The sequence below is a fragment of the Mixophyes fleayi genome, chromosome 1 (genome assembly GCF_038048845.1).
Source record: "Mixophyes fleayi isolate aMixFle1 chromosome 1, aMixFle1.hap1, whole genome shotgun sequence".
In the NCBI taxonomy this organism is placed as follows: domain Eukaryota; kingdom Metazoa; phylum Chordata; class Amphibia; order Anura; family Limnodynastidae; genus Mixophyes; species Mixophyes fleayi.
Genome location: NC_134402.1, coordinates 186,220,309 through 186,240,055, shown reverse-complemented (window position 1 = coordinate 186,240,055; position 19,747 = coordinate 186,220,309). Strand labels below are relative to the sequence as shown.

The window sequence follows — 19,747 nt, the reverse complement described above, 5'->3', positions numbered from 1 at the left end:
TCCGGGTCTTCCTCCACAGTATGCCCCGTTTGCTAATGTGTGCGATAAGGCGCAATCTGAACGACTGCCACCTCATCGGGCATGGGATTGTCCCATAGATTTACTACCTGGCAAAAACCCTCCTAGGGGCCGTGTATACCCTCTCTCGCTACCAGAGACACAGGCTATGTCAGAGTATATCAAGGACAACCTTCATAGCGGATTCATTCGACCTTCCAGCTCTCCCACTGGAGCGGGCTTCTTTTTCGTGAAAAACAAAGATGGGACCTTAAGACCCTGCATTGATTATCGGGGGCTCAATGCCATAACCGTAAAAAATCGGTACCCGATTCCTCTTATGACCGAACTCTTTGATCGTATAAAAGGTGCTCGGATTATTACCAAACTTGATCTCCGTGACGCTTACAACCTAATCCGGATCAAGTCAGGCGACGAATGGAAGACAGCATTCAACACCAGGGATGGGCATTACGAATACCTAGTTATGCCCTTTGGACTGTGTAATGCCCCAGCTGTCTTCCAAGGATTCGTGAACGAGATCTTCCAGGACCTATTATACGTGTGCGTTGTAGTCTATCTGGACGACATTTTAATCTTCTCTCAAGATCTTGCCTCCCACCATCAACATGTGGCAGAAGTTCTCTCCAGACTGCGGAAGAACCTCCTATTCTGCAAATTAGAAAAATGCTCCTTCGAATTATCCCAAATTCCATTCTTGGGATACATCGTGTCCGGAGTAGGTCTGGAGATGGACCCAGACAAAGTTAATGCCGTTCTACTTTGGCCCCAGCCAACTACCCTCAGGGCTATACAACGCTTCCTGGGGTTTGTGAATTATTACAGACGTTTTATTCTGAACTTCTCGTCTATTGCTTCTCCTATTGTGGCCCTGACCAAGAAGGGCGCCAATACTAAACACTGGTCCTCCGAGGCCCTTCACGCTTTCCAAAGCCTTAAAGAAGCATTTTCTAATGCCCCTGTTCTTCGGCAGCCTGATGTAAACCTTCTCTTCTTTCTCGAGGTGGACGCCTCCAATGTCGGACTAGGAGCTATTCTCTCCCAAAGATCTGAGCAACGGAAATTCCATCCTTGTGCCTTCTACTCCCAGGGTCTTCTACCCGCGGAAAAGAACTACACCATCGGTGACAAAGAATTGTTGGCAATAAAAGTCGCATTGGACGAGTGGAGATATCTACTGGAGGGGGCTCATTATCCGGTAACCATCTTCACCGACCACAAAAATCTCCTCTATTTACAAACAGCCCAATGTCTAAACCTTCGACAGGCGAGGTGGTCACTTTTCTTTTCTCGCTTCGAACTCATTATAACGTTCAAACCTGCTGCAAAGAACAGGAAAGCAGATGCCTTATCCCGGGCATTTGCCCCTCCTTCTGACATCTTGGATTCTTCCGATCATCCTATACTGGATCACAAATGTGTGATTTTGGCCACTTCGTCCACCAATGTGCTACCGTTTGGGAGAACTCTTGTTCCGCCATCTCTACGCAAGAGAATATTGTCATGGTACCATTCTTCACGCTTCTCTGGACATTCTGGGGAACGAAAGACTTTTGAAATCCTTTCCTGGAGTTATTGGTGGCCTTCTATCAGAAAGGATGTCAGAGAATTTGTGGCCGCTTGTGAGATCTGCTCTCAATTTAAGTCTTCCCGCAGAACACCAGCGGGATTGCTCCAACCACTACCTATCCCTACCAAACCTTGGACCCACATAAGTATGGACTTTGTCACCGAACTTCCTCTTAGCAAGAGATGTAATACCATCTGGGTAGTGGTGGATAGATTCTCCAAGATGGTTCACTTCGTTCCTCTCACCGGATTACCATCTTCTTCTACCTTGGCTGACCATTTTATTAAAGAAATCTTTCGAATTCACGGCTGCCCGTCCGAGATTGTGTCCGATAGAGGAGTGCAGTTCGTCTGCAGATTCTGGCGAGCCCTTTGTAAGAACTTGGGTATCCGACTGTCTCTATCATCGTCTTACCATCCCCAATCAAACGGCCAGACCGAAAGGGTTAATCAAGATCTCGAGACCTTCATAAGAATCTTTTCCTCAGCCAATCAAAATAATTGGGTAGATTTACTCCCGTGGGCTGAGTTTGCCCACAATAACATGTAGCATGAGTCTTCAACAAAAACTCCTTTTTTCGTGGTTTACGGTCACCATCCGTCTCTCTCCCAGAGTTTTCTGCCCTCCCTCCCACCCAAGTCCCTGCGATGGAGAGACTTTGTCAAAACTTTAAAACCATCTGGACTCAGGTGAGATCATCCCTGAGGAAAGCATCAGCCAGATACAAATTCTTCGCAGATAAAAAGAGGCGAGCCATTCCACCACTCAAGCTTGGAGACCGTGTATGGCTTTCTACAAAAAACATCCGCTTGAAGGTTCCGTCCATGAAGTTTGCGCCACGCTTCATCGGACCATACAAGATCACTCAAGTCATAAATCCAGTATGCTTCAAGCTACTATTACCAAAGAACCTCCGGATCTCCAATGCCTTCCATGTCTCTCTGCTCAAACCTCTTGTTATCAATCGTTTTTATGCTCCTCCTTCTGTACCTAAACCAGTACAGATTCATCAAGAAGCGGAGTTCGAGATCTCTCAGATCCTGGAAGCTAAAATTTCGCGAGGAACTCTCTGATTCCTCGTTCATTGGGAGGGCTTCGGTCCAGAAGAACGCTCCTGGATTCGCGCTGAGGACCTCAACGCTCCAGCCCTGCTTAAAAAATTCTACCAAAAATTTCCGGGCAAACCCGGTTCCAAGTGTTCTGTGCCCACCTTTAAAAGGGGGGGTACTGTCACTCACCGGAGTGTGAGTGCCTCCACTCTGGTACGTTGTTTTCTCCATCTTTCCGGCTCACACCTGTGTGGAACCGCAGCCGTCCGCCATCCTGTCGCACTGGGCATGCGCAGGTCCCTTTAACAACTACACCTGACCACTAATGTGATTGATGAATCAGTCACCCCTCCCAACTTAAGGCACCTGCAGCCTTAGGTAGTTGCCTGATCTTGAAGTCTCACTCCCAGTGAACTTCTATAGGTGTGTGCAGTTTCCAAACTGCTTCCAGCTCTACTCCTGTGTGCAGTTTCCAAACTGCTTCCAGCTCTACTCCTGTGTGCAGTTTCCAAACTGCTTCCAGCTCTACTCCTGTGTGCAGTTTCCAAACTGCTTCCAGCTCTACTCCTGTGTGCAGTTTCCAAACTGCTTCCAGCTCTACTCGTGTGTACAGTTTCCAAACTGCTTCCAGCTCTACTCGTGCTTCAGATTCCACGCTGCTCCCTGTTAAACTCAGCGGCGGTTCCCATACCGCTACAACGCTTCACTTCTCAGCTTATTCCGGATCTACACAACTAGGTATGCTCTACTGACTATTGACTATTGCCTATTGCTCGCATACCAGTTGTATCCATTGTTGTTTGCTGCACAGGGTACAAGTACCCATATAGACTGTGTTACTGCATTGCTTCATTTAGGACAAGCTTTCACTCAAGCTACGATATCTCCTCACGCTACTACTTAGCGTTATTGTGCATATCTGCTGTGACCAGCTTCTCCTCACTGCAAGGCATCTACTCCATACAGACTATTCATTGTGCCTTCCATCTCTGCCTCACAAGACATTGCTCTACTCGCGCTGTTCCCATACAGCCACAGTTTGCCTTTCAACTTCACTCTCCTGCACCTGGACAAGTCCTCATTCCTTTTCACAGCAGTGGTACAACTTGCTGCACGCAGACCACTGACTTCCCTGCTACCTACCCGCACCTGGACAAGTCCTCCTATCACAGCGGTGGTACAACTTGCTATACGCAGACCACTGACTCTCCTATTACCTACCTATACCTGGACCAGACTCCTCACCATAGCGGTGGTACAACTTGCTGAACGCAGACCACCGACTACCCTGCTACCTACCTGCACCAGTACTATTCTTCCCATCACTACAGTGGTAAAACTTGCTGTACGCAGACCACTGACTCCTCCTCTACCTACCATCACCTATCCACGTCCACTCCTCGTGTCTACATTATCTTCAGCCTCCAGTTTACTGCTCCAAGTCGCTGACTTTCCTCTAACCATAGCTGCAAGTCGCTGACTTCCTCAGACTATCTCTACTCTCCTGCTGTTGTGTCGCTCCAATCATTCACCTGCCTGCTTTGAGGTGCGTGCCATAACCCCGCCTCTCTAGCAGAGTTCCATCTGGTGAAACTCTGGTAAGCAACTCCTAGTGCCCGTGACAGTGAGTACACTAGTAGTGACAGTTACCCATAAGGAACGTGGTTCTGGATGCCATAAAAGATTCCAGTGGTGTCAGCAGGCTCCTCCTACTACGGCAGGAGGGGGGTATTCAGAATAACGAAAGGGGATGGTGACAAAGTAAGCCCAGCCACTTCCCAGCAACAACAGACAGGGTGGCATAGGCGGTCCATCCTGTCACACTGTAGTAGGCAGACTTTTCCTCTTGGAATACACTATTGTTGTAGTGTTCAAGTGGCACCATGTAAATCTCCTCTTCTAACTTCCTATTCAGGAATGCCGAGTCAAAGTCAAGTTGGTACAGCAACAAATAATGAATAGTAGAAATGGCAATGACTAAGCTTAGGGTGCTGTATCTGGCAATAGATCTCTCCGTAGTCGATCCCGGACTTTTGAGTATATCCTTTAGCAACAAGGCGGGCTTTATAACGCACAATGGTTCCATCCACATTCACCTTTTACAATAGACCCACTTGTTCTTTATCGTCTTACCGTAACTCGACCTGTCAACTACAGTCAATGTATTGTTGGTATCCAGAGCAGCCAACTCTGTATCTATAGCCGACTTTCACTCTTCCCAGTCGTTGCTTATTTTTGACTCTTGTATGTTTTGCGGATCACAGAAGACCAAGTTAGCGAATTTCTCGCTATATCTCTTAGGGGGGAATACCTTTGTTACTCCTTACAAAACTTCTGTATTCCGGTTGGATGTATTCGCATTAACATTCTCAGGTTCAGACACACTTTCTGCTGCCTGTACATCCAGCACAAACTTTTGCTGTGGTTGCTGATCCACTATTCCGCTAGGTGGCGTGATTTTGTGAAACACCACATCTCTGGATTTTATAAGACGTTTACTGGTAATGTCCCAAAGTTTGTGTCCTTTACTCTCCTGGCAGTATCCGAGCATGATACACTCCACTGACTTGAAATCTAATTTACGTCTCTTTTCATTAAGTCTATATGCATACGCATTATAGCTGAAGACACAGAGATGATTGACACTTGACTTTTTTTCGGACCACAGCTCCAATGGCGTTTTGCCTTTTCCAGCTACTGTGGGTGCTCGTTTTTTAACATATACTGCAGTGGACAATGCTTCCGGGCAAAAACTTTTTCTCTAGGCCTGCGTCATGCAGCATAGCCCGAGCTTGTTCAGCAATTGTTCTGTTTGCTCGCTCACTCACACCATTCTGCTCTGGTTTATATGCAATTGTTAATTGATGCCATATTTTCTCAAGAACACAGCTAAAGTCCTGTTGACATACTGTCCGCCATTGTCGGATCTCAACACTTTTAATTTAAATCCGTTTGAGTCTCCACTAGGCTCTTGTATTCCACAATTTTGTTGACAATTTCACTCTTGGCTTTCATGATGTAGACATGTGTCATCCTAGTGGCATGATCAATTAGATTCATCACACATCTCTGCTATTCTGTCTGGGATTACTTATATTGAGGTTTCCCTTGACTATTGCTACCGTTTGGTGTGCTTGGCGTTCCTTTCTGAGGACATTGGCTGCCGGTTGCTGCGCATGTGCAAGCCCGGCACTTTCAAACTTCCCCTGGATTCACATTGGCTGACAGTAGGTCAGTTCACTATTTAAAGCACTTCAGCTACTACTCCCCCCTATTCTCTCTTACTCCCGTCATCTTCATTTGGTATCGTTTGTACTCGAGTTACCTTTTCCACAATCAAGACCTGTTGCAAACCCGCAGCACATAGCGCATCATCATCGATCCTGCTTCCAGGCTATACTGTCTCTCAGGATCTCAGTGCTTCAGTTACCTGGAAATTCCAACTCTCCATTGTATTCGTGTTACCTATTCCATAATCAAGACCTGTGGCACATCTGCAGCAGATTGCGCATCATCATCGATCCTGCTTCCAGGCTATACTGCCTCTCAGGATCTCAGCGCTTCTGTTACCTGCAACTTCCACCTCTCCATTGTATTCATGTTACCTGTTCCATGACCAAGACCTGTGGAAATCCTGCAGAACATTGCGCAACATCATTGATCCTGCTTTCAGGCCATACAGCTCATCAGGATCTCAGCGCTCCAGTTACCTGCAGTGGTCACTTCTCGGTTGTACTTGTGTTACCTGTTCCACAATCAAGATCTGTGGCTAATCTGCAGAGCATTGTGTATCATCATCGATCCTGTTTATAGACTATACTGTCCACCAGGATCTCAGCGCTCCTGTACTCTGCAGCTCAGTGCCTCTTCCTCTAGTTTGGGTCATCCACCTCTCAACCCTGATTGCGGCCTGCTCCTCAGAAAACTGCGCATCAGCATCGATCCTGTGCTCTATACCTACTAGGATCTCCGTGCTCAAGTGCTCTGCTGCCATTCCATCTCGTTCCTAAGTTCTACCTATGTACTTACCTTCCGGTGCTCCAGCTCAGCGTTTCGTCTCATCTGTTTCTGGGTTGTCGTACCCTGCACTGTGCCTCCTAAAGGACTGCGTCCTGTGGTTAGAGAGCAGCCAAGCTCATATCCCCTTACGGGGATCCCTGGTGAATACCTCTCTTCCCGTTAGACTCTGCACCTCTTGGAGGTTAGTCCTCACCTGAGCAGGGTTCGAGGTCTATTCTAACATCTGACACCAGTAACTGACCAATTTCACCTCTATTTTACCACACACATCCATATGCACTAGAGCTAGTGGTATTTCAGCCCTAGTTGCTGACTTTGGAAAGGGGCAACAAGTTTGTTTACCCTTTACGCAGCTCTCACATGCTGGTTTCTCAGAACTGCTCACAGTGATCTCTGTCACCATCCCATCAGCAAGTTACTGAACATTGTCGTATCCCAGATGACCCAGTCTCTTATGCCACAGCTCCATTTATTGATTAATATTTGAAGCCGCCATCGCACAACACTCTTTAGTGTCTAGGACATACAGTTGGTTACACTGGGTTGATGTTGCAATTACAGTCCCTCTCTGGTTTTGAACCACACATTTGCAAATTGGACCTTTGCAGCCTTCGGTGGAAGTCATAGCCTTCGGTGGTATTCATATTTGCGATGCTGATTATTCCGACACCACTAATTTAGACGCGAAAACACTGATTATTGATATTTAGACGCAATATATTATCCGACCCCATCAATGAAGACACTATTAAAACACTAACATTTAAACATCTCTACAATGAAAATTACGACACATATATTCACAAAACATGTAAAACACCTACAGAAAACATACCTACAAAAAAATTACGAAAACATCATAATATATACTAATACAAATCACAACCTAGCTATTTCCTACCAGATCAAATAAAATACACAAATACCGAAATATGTATTAACGTGACATACATGAATATCGACACACATAATGCAGACATCACCCCAAAAAAATGGCAGACATTAAAATTGACATACAGAAAATTAAATACCTACACACATAAATCTTTGAACAGTTTGCCGATAAGTCCAAATAAACCTCACGCCCATTTTTTGCATAAATTAATTAAGTCTCATTTTTGCAGTTTGCTTAATTTTTATTTAGGGTATTAAAAACACAATTATTAATAAAACATGTCATTAAAATTGTCTTTTCAACAAAGTCACATTTGTTCAAATAAATGAACACTGGTGACGTCACAGAAATATGAATATATTAATGCCATCCTATCATATGCAAATGATTAACATAAAATTGATACATATCACGCCTCAGAACCCCTACTATAAAAATCTTTGGCGCGAATATGCACGCTGCCATTTCTATGATTCTGACCAGCTTGTTGGTTGTTGTGGTGGATCTGGATTTGCTGACCCAGTTCCAGGTTTCTGAAAGAGTTTTCCAGTGCTGCAGAGTATCCGTTATTATAGCGGTTCATTCGCTTTCGAAGCACAACTTATTTTTTATTCTGTACTTTTGTTATCACACAGTATGTCTAGGGAGCGTGGGAGGTGTGTTTCTTCGTAGGAAAAGGCAGAGGAAGAGCAACATGTTCAAGACTTCAGTGATGTAGAAACCAGTGGTCCTGAGTCCCGAACTCGTTCCAGCTCCATCAACATCCGACATTCCTGAGGCAGAAGAAAAATAGGACATGGGTGACCAATAGAGATGCTCACTGACCACCGTGTTTTGGTTTTGGTTTTGGATCTGGATTACCTTTGGGTTTTGGTTTTGGTGAAACCACCCTTGTGTGGTTTTGGTTTTGGTTTTGGATCTGTATTTTTTTTAAAAAGTGCTAAAATATGCTAAAATCACATAATTTTGCTCTTTTTTTGATCCTACATTATTATTTACCTCAATAACACTAATTTCAAGTCATTTGCAGTCAATGTTGACCACCTCACAGGTCACAATATCTTTTTCATACACTTTCAAACAAAGATTGCAGCAGGTCTTGCCAGTGATAAGAAAAATGCCATTGTCATGCCTGGGCATAAGACCAAAAATCCACTTCTTATGTGTAGAATTATTTTTACACAAATCCTGACAACAGTTGTCTAGCCATTTGTAGCGTTTTTAAAGCCACACTCAGTAGAGGTAGAGACCTTAACCATCATCCTGTTAAATATGATTTTTTGTTAAGGCCTCATAAGGCCTTTGTTCAGCCATTTTATTGTAACTTGTATAGAAATATTATTTGCTAGAAGAGATTATTCATTTTTCTGTTAACTTGCAGTTTTGCAATATGTGAGCCTATGGCCTTGAAGTTGAACTAATAGAGAACACCTGAAGAATGTAACCAGTTATGAAAACAATAATGAGCTTCATATCTAGCTGGTAGTATGGGAGCTGTATCCATGGTGTTGCACATAGCATATCTCCAACTCCCCTTGAGATAAGAAATAATAGGCTCATCTGTCCTTAGAAGGGGGAGAAAAGTAAACACCTCAAGAATACGTGAGAAAGTTAATCAGTAGCGCTTCTCATAAACTAGTGGTATAAACTATTGTATGCATATGACGTAGGATTCATTTATTCAGTAGCCTATAAAAACCTGTATCTTTGTATCAATAAACTAGAGAATATTCCTTGCATACAGAACTTGGTCTGTGTCAATTCTCTCCAGCTGATTGAAGCGCTTCCAGATATACTTGACACCACAGGCTGACTTGGGTCAGAATTTTAGATTTAACAACTTGGAGGTCCCACCGAGATTCGCTGTCCAGCAGGCTACAAGACAGACAACGGAGGTTTCCCAGCACATTGAACCCCAACATCCGCGGTCAGTAGATTTCTACTCGTTGGTCTTCCTAGTCTGGGTCACCTCATGTCTGTCTGAGGCACCTGACACGCGAATTTGTGAGTCTCAAGTATCATCTGATTAATATAATACAGTATTAACCCAATTTGTTTACTGTAATTGTATTGTTGATTAGATTTTTGAAAGATGATTGAATTTTGAGTGCATGTGTTTGTACCTATGTATGATGTATAAAGCATAAAAGTCACATAAGACATTGATCAAAGAAGCATGTAATGGAATAGAGGGATTTAGAGAGTTATTGTTTTGAACATTGAGTGAACATTTTAGACACCATCCCCAGAGGTATATCTAGAAGGGAGATTCTGTAATCTGCCCAAATTGTGTAAGAGAGATTTCCAAAAGACCTTCGTCCCAGATACTGTCAAAGAAGCTATTTAGCACGGACATCCAGTACAAGGAGTCCACAGAACGGGACGTCCAGTGCAAGGACAACCCACAGAAACTAGATAAGAGTCCCGATTTGGACTCAACAGAATACTGTCAATACGAGTAATATAGATAGTAAACAAATGACAGCAGCTCCCTCATAGATATGATGCACAAAGACTAAAGGAAATGGGGGAGTAGAAGGTCTGCAGGGAATTTTTCAAGAAAGCGGGGATAGCCAAAGATATGTGTGGATGGAGAAACAAAGGTGTTGCAAGTGGTAATGTGATAAGAACAAAGGGGTATTGAGATCAAACCCCAAGAGATTGTTTGAGGTGGCACAGGAAAGTTAAGAGATCTGAAAAGTCGAAATATATGTGGATATGCTAAATGCATCGGAAGCTGAATAATGAATCAAGTAGGTTGTATATTATAAATGTATGTAAAATTAAAAAAATGTGTCCGGAGTACTGATTGATGATAACATGTTGAAGCTAACTTGTATTTAGTGTAATGCTGGGACTTGTAGTTCCACAGCAGTAGGCTGGAAGATGTCAGTTAAGTTTTCTTTCTCTGTATGTGAGTTTTGTCTCCGTCTTACTGCGTGTGAGAGAGATCCGTGATAATTCACATTGTTTGTTCTCTGTCTTAGTGCTCTATAAGGGAGATGTTTGATTTACTTTAAATCACAATGTTTGTCTGTCTTGTCCGTTTTTTACAAGAGACATGTTTCAAGGTTGAAAAAGTTGTACATTCATTGCTTAATGATAAGCTTTTAAAAAGATACAAAAGAAGTTTTAAAATGTTTGGTCCGATTGCACGGACAAGATTGTAAATAATGTACATTATCACTATAAGTACTAGTGTCAGAACAAAGCTGGCTGGGATCCAACAAGCCGTTTCTGTATTTGAACAAAATAATTTTGTTTCTGAAGTTCAGAAATATAGCTTTCTCTTTAATGAAGTTGAGAATTGTGGGAGTGAGCTTACATGCTGTTTTTATCTGTGTTAAAATGGCGCTGATGAATGTTCTCAGAAATCAGGAGGGTTTGTTATGCCTTTAAAGAAATGTTACGAGATAAAATGTCGTCTGTGAGCGAGACTTAAGTGAATATATTTTTACTTTGAACACGAAAATCACAGAATCTAGAAATATGTGTGAATATTTGGTCACGGGAGAGAGATTTTGTTGAGAAAATGTTGAATGATTTACAGACACAATGTATTGTGTCTAACGAGAGTACTCTGATTTATGAGACAGTGCTGCTTTTAAAATGGTTGAATACTTGGAACCAAGATTCCAGATTGAATGTTTCTAAACCCGGAAATTTAATTAGTGTCATTTAAAAGGGCTGTACTAGGAGATGATAAGAAAGGAGTGGCTTTGAACACTCGCCCAGGTCTCGTCACTTTGACATTCTCTATTTGTGAAATTAGGGACTGCCCCTTTGAGGAAATCAAGGCATGGAACGCATAGCGTCACAGTTAAGCTTTTAGCAGCTGTTCACTGGTTACCTGATAACAGTATACACGCATGTTACAGTTACAGTAATTCCTAGTAAATAAATGTTAATCTCTATGCAAAAGTTTTTTTATTCACAGGTCTCCAGCTGCAAAGACCCATTAGGCAATCCAGATTGCATTGATTTAACTTCCAATGCACCATCTTTGCACCACAACAAACATAAGTATAAACTAATGAAGGATTTAAATAACGTAAACTCTTCTGAGTAATGATTACCTTGTTTTGGAAGAGATATTAGAGTTTATGTGCTATTCGCATAGCAAATGCATGAACTAGGTGGTTTTTCTGTATGTGCAGAAAGCAAAAGGTTTTTATTTGTATCCTCATTACAGTTTTGAGTAAATCAGTGTTTGTAAAGACATTTACTGCCCTTATTTACTGTGCTATAATTGTCATATACTGTAAATAATTCTCTTTATTGTGGGTATGGTAATGCATTGATGGGAATTCTATATTTTTACAGAAATGAAAAAGATTTAAGACTTTAAGAGCAATTGTATGTGCTCCTGCATTAGCACTTCTGGATCATAGCAAGCCATTTATACTCTCCTCTGAGCAGAACCAAATGTTTAACCAATTTTAAGCTGAAATAACTTCAGCGCCAGCACTGGCTTTGCCAGATTATGACAAGCCTTTCACATTATTTTGTTATGAAGTCAGTGCACATGTACAAGGAGTACTGACACAAATACATGGTCGCAAGCTAAGGTCACTTGCATACTACTCTGCTTTAGTGCTTGAAAAGAGTATAGATATTGTGCTAGGACACCCAGTTACCTTAACGGTATCGTACGTTGTGACAGAAACCAAGCACAAGCAAAACATTTGTTACCGGCCAGATTTACTAAGTATGAAGATATACAGCACAAAGGACATTCCCTCCTATTGTGAAATGAGTGACATATAACACTTGCCGAGCGCACTGTGTATTTTCTTCCTCCCTTTCCTTTTTTATTAGAAGAAAAAAAAAAAAAAGGAAGCACAAGAGGCCCCAGAGCCTCTCATGTTCACAGATATATGTTAAGACCTTCAGACAAGGGGAATCTGAGTAAACTGTATTTTAAGTTTTTTAAAGGTCCAAGGGAGACCAGAGAGGGGAGTTCATTGATATTAGCAGGAGGAATATAGATTGCACGTTATTTTCCTTTGCTGTGCGCTGTAGATGTGTACTAGACTAGAAAGGAAAGCCAAGTTTGGAAGAACCAGACTCAGGCCCATAGTAATGTATAGATCATTGTACATAATTAGAAAATTCTAATATGAAAGTTTAACCCAACCAAATAAAGAAAAGAGCAACCCATGACTACAGGGGTTTACACCCAATGCAGGAATGTGTTTGTGAGTATTGTGGCCCAACACATTATTATATACACTAATAGAACTGATGATGTGGCTTATTAACAGGTTATTTAAGCTAAGTGTTTCTCTTCCAGAAGAATTAAAGTTACCACATCTGTCTTAACCGTTGTACTGTACACTCCATCTAATGAGTGTAAACTTTGTGGAACTCAGAAACCAAGAACCTTGTCCTTGGATTCCACATGCTCCTTACTGAAGCCTATCCTAATGAAGTAGCACTGCTTACTCCCAGTAACGTTACACTTAAGCAGTGCACAATGTTGAATCCTGCTGCCTTATTGCAGCAAGTTTCAAAAGATGGGAGAAGTACCTGTATATATTGGGGTTACCCTAGGGATTTGGGGGAATTCCATTCCAGCTTGAACAGAAAGAAAGGAAAAAAAAAAAATGCAAACAAAATTTTTCTGAACATGATTGCATAGAACTAATGAAACAAGAATCTCTGGTTTTATCTCACATTAAAGATAAACCATTACCAGATGCAGACATCACTCTTTTTGTAGATGGTTCACACTATCACATAGATCCTGTCCCGTATACAGGGTGTGCTGTAACCACACACACAGAAATAGTGATTCAACAGACTCTACCGAGTCACATGTCAGCACAAGAAGCTGAACTAAAGGCCCTGACACTTGCATGCATATATGCAAAAGGACAAAGAGTAAATATTTACACTGATTCAAGTTATGCATTTGTAATTGCGCATGATTATGGCCCTGTATGGAAAAGTAGGGACCTTATGGGTTCAGCAAGCAAACCAGTCAATATGATGAACATACCAGGGCATTGTTCACTGCATTCCAGCTGTCCTCCAAACAGTGATGAAGATGAAGACACACACAGAGATACTACCCCCGAAGCTAAGTGAAATAGACCAGGCCGCACGAGAAGCCGCCATAGCCCCAGTACCCCAAGGGGAGTCTATTTACATGGTGACCCCCTGACCCCTGTTTGACCAGAGCACACTCCAACTTATGGAAAGACAAGCAACAGAAAATAAGAAAAAGACTTGGGCAATACATGGAGCACTAGAAGTGCAAGGAGTGGTGTAAAGGTCAGCGTTTGTGTCTGCCAAAAGTAGTTTATCCCATTATGGCCAATATAGCACACGAGAAAGTGCATCTGGGAAAAGATGCTATGGTTGTACTCACTAGCAGCTTATGGATAGTACCAGGGTTCGCCCAAGCAGCACAGTCGTTAGTGGCAGAATGCCTAGTCTGTGCACAAAGTAACCCGAGTAAGTCTGTCCTATGGAAAAGCACACCCCAGACATAATATCCCTATAAGAGGATACAGATAGACTTTATAACTTCCCAAATGCTCGGGCTTTGAGAATGTGCTTGTCTGTGTCAACTTCTTTAGTCACTGGCTGGAGACATGGCTGTATAGAAAAGCAAATGCTAAAGCATTAGCCAAGAAAATTGCGAATGAGGTAATCTGATGATATGGTGTACCAGAGGTCATTGTAAGTGACAGAGGGATACACTTTACGGGGCAAGGATTCCAGAAACTATCACACCCCCTACAGATCCCAAAGTTCAGGATGTATGGAGCGCCTTAATGGTACACTGAAATTGAAAATGCAGAAAATAATGGCTGAAACAGGTCTGCCATGGATCTCATGTTTACCTGCACTCAGTAAAAAATACTGCTAGGAAAGACACAGGTTTAACACCATATGAGATATTGTTTGGCACAGCAAACAGAACAGGCTGTTATTTTCCATAGCAACTACACCATGTATATAGTGATTTGTTGAATTATGTTGCCTTATTATAGAAACAACTAACTGAAATACATGGTCAAATATTCTCCTCCATTGCAAACCCTAATTTTGATACAGGTACCCATAAACTGCACCCTGGGGGGCTGGGTGGTCGTGAGAAAGCACATCAGGAGAAGTCTTGAACCCAGATACAAGGGTCCTTATCAAGTCCTGTTGACGACTCCCATGGCAGTGGAAGTACAGGAAAGAGACACCTGGATTCACGCATAACACTGCAAAGTCTTCAAATCAGGGGAGTCTTGTTCTGATAAATAGAAATGACTGTCTCATTGTATTGATATGTCTTGCCAGAATAATTGTGACTGAAGTAGGGATTAAGGCCTCCCTAACCCAGTATGAAACAGACAGTTAAGTGACATATTGCCTATGCCACTGTGAGAAACATATGGGAAGGAGTGCTCAACAATTTGCACTCATAGTAGAGTAAACTCTGAAAATGTCTTTGTGCAGATGCATAACCTCATTGGTAAAGTTGTCAGTAATGATTCATGTTGGATATTGGAAATATTGGCATTAGTAGCAAATGGTTTAGCAATCCTGTTGATCGTATAGGTGATAATGAAACTAAATATATGGCTGATTAAGAAGTTACTGACACTTGATTGTTGTCTCTCCAAAAAGGGAACCACTGAAAATCCCGAACCTCTGATGATCACAGAAATTACTTCTGAAACCTGACCAGACTATGAGTGTCATGAATTAATTGGACTAGCAAAGCCAAAGAACTGCAGAGTTTGCAACAAGAAACTACTAAAGATTGAACAAAGGACATGCAAGGCCTGCAGAACTACTATAGACTCATTAACTATCTTTTAAGAAACCATCTTTTAAGAAACCATCTTCTAAGAAACCATCTTTTCTAGACATGGACATTTGCCAAAATGCATCTCCTCATAAATCAAGTTAGGACAGGGAGGATCACAGGCTTATTAGTGGGGGATGAGTTGACAGATTCCTAAGGGGACCAACTCTATGCATGTGGCCTCCTACATGTGTATAAGTACCTGCTTATTAAGAATGTGGTTCTATAGATAGGATTAGGTAGGTAGGAGGAGAAAGGGTCGAAAATTGAATAAAAGATGGGAAATGTTAAATATGATTTTTTGTTAAGGCCTCATAAGGCCTTTGTTCAGCCATTTTATTGTAACTTGTATAGAAATATTATTTGCTAGAAGAGATTATTCATTTTTCTGTTAACTTGCAGTTTTGCAATATGTGAGCCTATGGCCTTGAAGTTGAACTTATAGAGAACAGCTGAAGAATGTAACCAGTTATGAAAACAATAATGAGCTTCATATCTAGCTGGTAGTATGGGAGCTGTATCCATGGTGTTGCACATAGCATATCTCCAACTCCCCTTGAGATAAGAAATAATAGGCTCATCTGTCCTTAGAAGGGGGAGAAAAGTAAACACCTCAAGAATACGTGAGAAAGTTAATCAGTAGCGCTTCTCATAAACTAGTGGTATAAACTATTGTATGCATATGACGTAGGATTCATTTATTCAGTAGCCTATAAAAACCTGTATCTTTGTATCAATAAACTAGAGAATATTCCTTGCATACAGAACTTGGTCTGTGTCAATTCTCTCCAGCTGATTGAAGCGCTTCCAGATATACTTGACACCACAGGCTGACTTGGGTCAGAATTTTAGATTTAACAATCCTAATCCATGTTACGTAATTTGAAGCAAGTTCCTGGAAAGCTGTTGGGAAAATCATAAACTTATGTTAAAAAAATAACAAGCAGTCCAGCATCATCTACCTCCCTTCTCTCATCTAGATCCCAGCACCTGCAGTCTACACCCCCAACACCTTCATCATCAATATCCACAGAAATGATGGGAGTTAGTTCTGCATCCAAGTTCCTAATTCTTGGTGACTCCTCCACTAACCATGATTCCTCTGAAGAATTATTGAGCGTTAGTCCGCTGCTGCTGATGGGGGTGGATCTTCAACCCAGAAAAAGACTACTAGTAGTTTACAACAATTGACTGTTAAACAATCCTTTGCTAGAGGAAGAAAGTAAGAAAGCTGTCACCAAGTCACAAAACTGATCACAGACGCCATGGGGACTATGCTAGTATTAGATCTGCGCCCAAAGTCCACTATTAATGCAGCTGGTTTTAGACAGTTACTTGAGGTCTTCTGTCCCTATTACCAAATTTCATCACAACACCATTTTACTAGAAAAGCTATTCCTGACCTCTACCAGAAAGTTCGTAAAAATTTAATTATTGGGCTACAAACTGCCATTCTACCCACTGTAAACTTAATCACAGATATGGGGGACAAGCGGAACTGGGCAAACTAAAGATTATATGACTGTCACAGCCCACTGGGTTGGTGATTCGCCTTCACCAGCTGGAACAGCAGCAGCATGTACCCAAGTACGTCACATTTTTCAGAAGTAGACTACTCTGTGTATCAACGGCTTCACTAAGAGGCATACAGCTGACAATTTGTTACAAAAAGTAAGGGTTGCCATTACAATATGGCTAATCCTGCTTGGACTCTCCAGAGGATCTGGGATTTCTGATAACGACACCAATATTGTTAGAGCACTTTACAGCGGGGGAGAATTCCATCACATTTCCTGTTTTGCTCACACAATCAACTTGGTGTTACAGAACTTTTAAAAAATGACAATGAAATGCAGGAGATGAAGTTTGTGTCCCGAAAACTTTAGGGTCATTATCGGGATTCTGCAACAGCATGTAGGAGAATGCAGCAGCTGCATGCAAATATTCAAATACTAGGATTTAAGGGGAATGTACTTTAGTCCAGCAAAGTAGTCAGCTGTGAAGAGAGAGCAGACACGGTTAGCTTGAGTCAAGTGATTGCCTTAATTATACTTTTTGAGAAGCAGCTAGAAAAATTGAAGGATGAACTAAAACTAAGCAAATCCGCTAACTATATTGTAATTGTAGATCTAGGACTTAATTCGCTTTGCCAGGATCCAAGATCTATCAACATCTTGTAATGACGTCTCCTCCTTCAGTTTCTCTGGCAACTGTTGCTCGGAAAAAACTTTCCCAAGACACCCAGTGGAGATGCAGAGTCAGCACAACATTTTGACATTTGCTCTGCTCTAAAAGAAATGCCCAAAAATCGTGACAGCTCTGCCATGAAATGAACTACAAATTCCATGAGGAGGGCCATTATCAGCAAATACATCAAAGTACACAGACTTCTGTGATGGTGGATTCCAGCGGGGATGAATTCGTATTGTTTGAGGAAGATGTACACAATGATGAGGGTAAATATGATGACAGCGTAGATTGCAGGTACTGAAATCTAGCTAAGAGAAGGGAGCTACCTGATGCCTGGTAATATTTTGGGTGGAATGGTATCTTGGCAATTTTATGTTTTTCTACAGTAATCATTCAGCAATTTTTTTTTCTTTAAAAAGGTACAAGCTTTTTATTTACAATTTTGTTTCCCTGACTTAAAACCACTATGCACTTGAACATAGGCTTTAGCACATGAGGTAGAGGAATTAGTATCATTGTGACTGAGACTGGAGAGTGACAACAACAATTTCAGCCCTCCTGTTTCTGTATGAACTATGGCACAGTACAATGTCACTGGAGACTTTTAAGAACACTGACAGCCCTATTATTACAATTTCTGTTTTAGCACTGATCCCTGCCACCTCTCCTGTTTCTGAGTGAGCTATGGTACAATAAAATGTTACTGCAGATTTAGACCAAGCCAGGCAGGCCTTTCAGCAATGACCAAATTACCAAAGCAGCTGTTCTATTTGGGTGTATATTAGACCCTACACTTATTAGTGAAAATTCAGAAAAAAAAGACTGCAAGGACTGGTATATTAGTATTTCAGCAATGACAAATTCAGCAATGGACCTCTTGTCTTTGGGTCTATATAACACCGTACACTTTTTGGTGCAGATTCAGAAAATAAGCCTGCAAGGACTTGTATATTTGTATTTCAGCAATGACAAAAATAGCAATGGAGTTCTTGTCTTTGGGTGTATAGAACACCCTACACTTATTGCTGCAAATTCTAACAAAAAGCCTGCAAGGACTTGTATATTTCTATTTCAGCAATGAGAAATTCAGCAATGGAGCTCTGTACTTTGTCACTCTATCCTACCCCTTCTGTATCCCTCTCTCAAATGGCGCTAGATCGCGGTGGAGGGCGGTATTTATTGATTCCAAGACTCACGAGATCAGAGATCCGACGATGTCACAATGATGTTTTGCCTCATTTTGGAATCCGAATAGGCGCGAAAGTACCGAGCCGACTCTGCTCAGTACTCGGATCCCTGCAGTTCGGGTGGGTTCGGTTTTCAAGAAACTGAGCCCGTCCATTTCTAGTGACCAGGATTCTACTGAGGAAGATGATGTTGATGAGTGACCCAGCACATCGCGGCCACAGTTTAGTGAAACTGAAAATAAAGTTTTGGATTCCCAGGTAAGAAAGTGATATTTTTCTTTATTCCCCTAAACATCCCCACCCCACACCATTGTCAATGTTCATATGAACAGTCAGGTTTAATATTAAAAATGTCCTTTCAAAATCTACTAATGCTCACATATGGTTACTTTCATTAAACTTTACTATCCATGTACACTGTAAATGCATATTATATTTCAATATGCTTTAAACACCATTAAAATGAAGTTACATTCAGATGCACTCACCTCCCAGGTATAGGGGCTTACATGTAGCAAGGGCTGGCTTGTGAGCCACACCCAAATAAGCCTTAAATATTATTATTTTACCACCTATGTTTTTTTACTTCTATTTTGACTGCTACCATATACTGCCCTTACAATTTTTAAATTCCAAAACTTCCAAAAGTAGCCCTTTTTTATTCTTTGTTTTAAATAATTTGTTGTAAATCATGTTTTTTTTATGTCACCCTAGTTAAACATTAAATTACTTGCAAATGTTTTATATATATATTTAAATTTTTGGTGTTTAACATATTAATGGCTTTTTATGTAAACTAATTAAAGCAAAAAAAAAAAAAAGCTTTGGAAAATGTTAGGAACTCCTTCAGTCAGCACGACAGAACCCGGAATCTGCTCCGATGTCTGGTGTTCACTGGAGCCCCTAGTGGTGGGGACAGACTTGGCTGCAGACGAACGGAGGGTCGTGTAGTGTGCACTGACTGGGGAGAACCCTGAGGCAGCGTAGAAGAACACAGCGATGTGAGAT

General features: G+C 41.7%; 1 long non-coding RNA gene across 1 annotated transcript; it reads left to right on the top strand.

The window, feature by feature from the left end:
* Nucleotides 1–9,565: 9,565 nt before the first annotated feature.
* Nucleotides 9,566–16,129, top strand: LOC142146185 (uncharacterized). The gene is made up of 2 exons (XR_012689940.1): nt 9,566–10,305; nt 14,618–16,129. It is a non-coding gene; the product is annotated as an uncharacterized LOC142146185 (long non-coding RNA).
* The last annotated feature ends 3,618 nt before the right edge of the window (nt 16,130–19,747 follow it).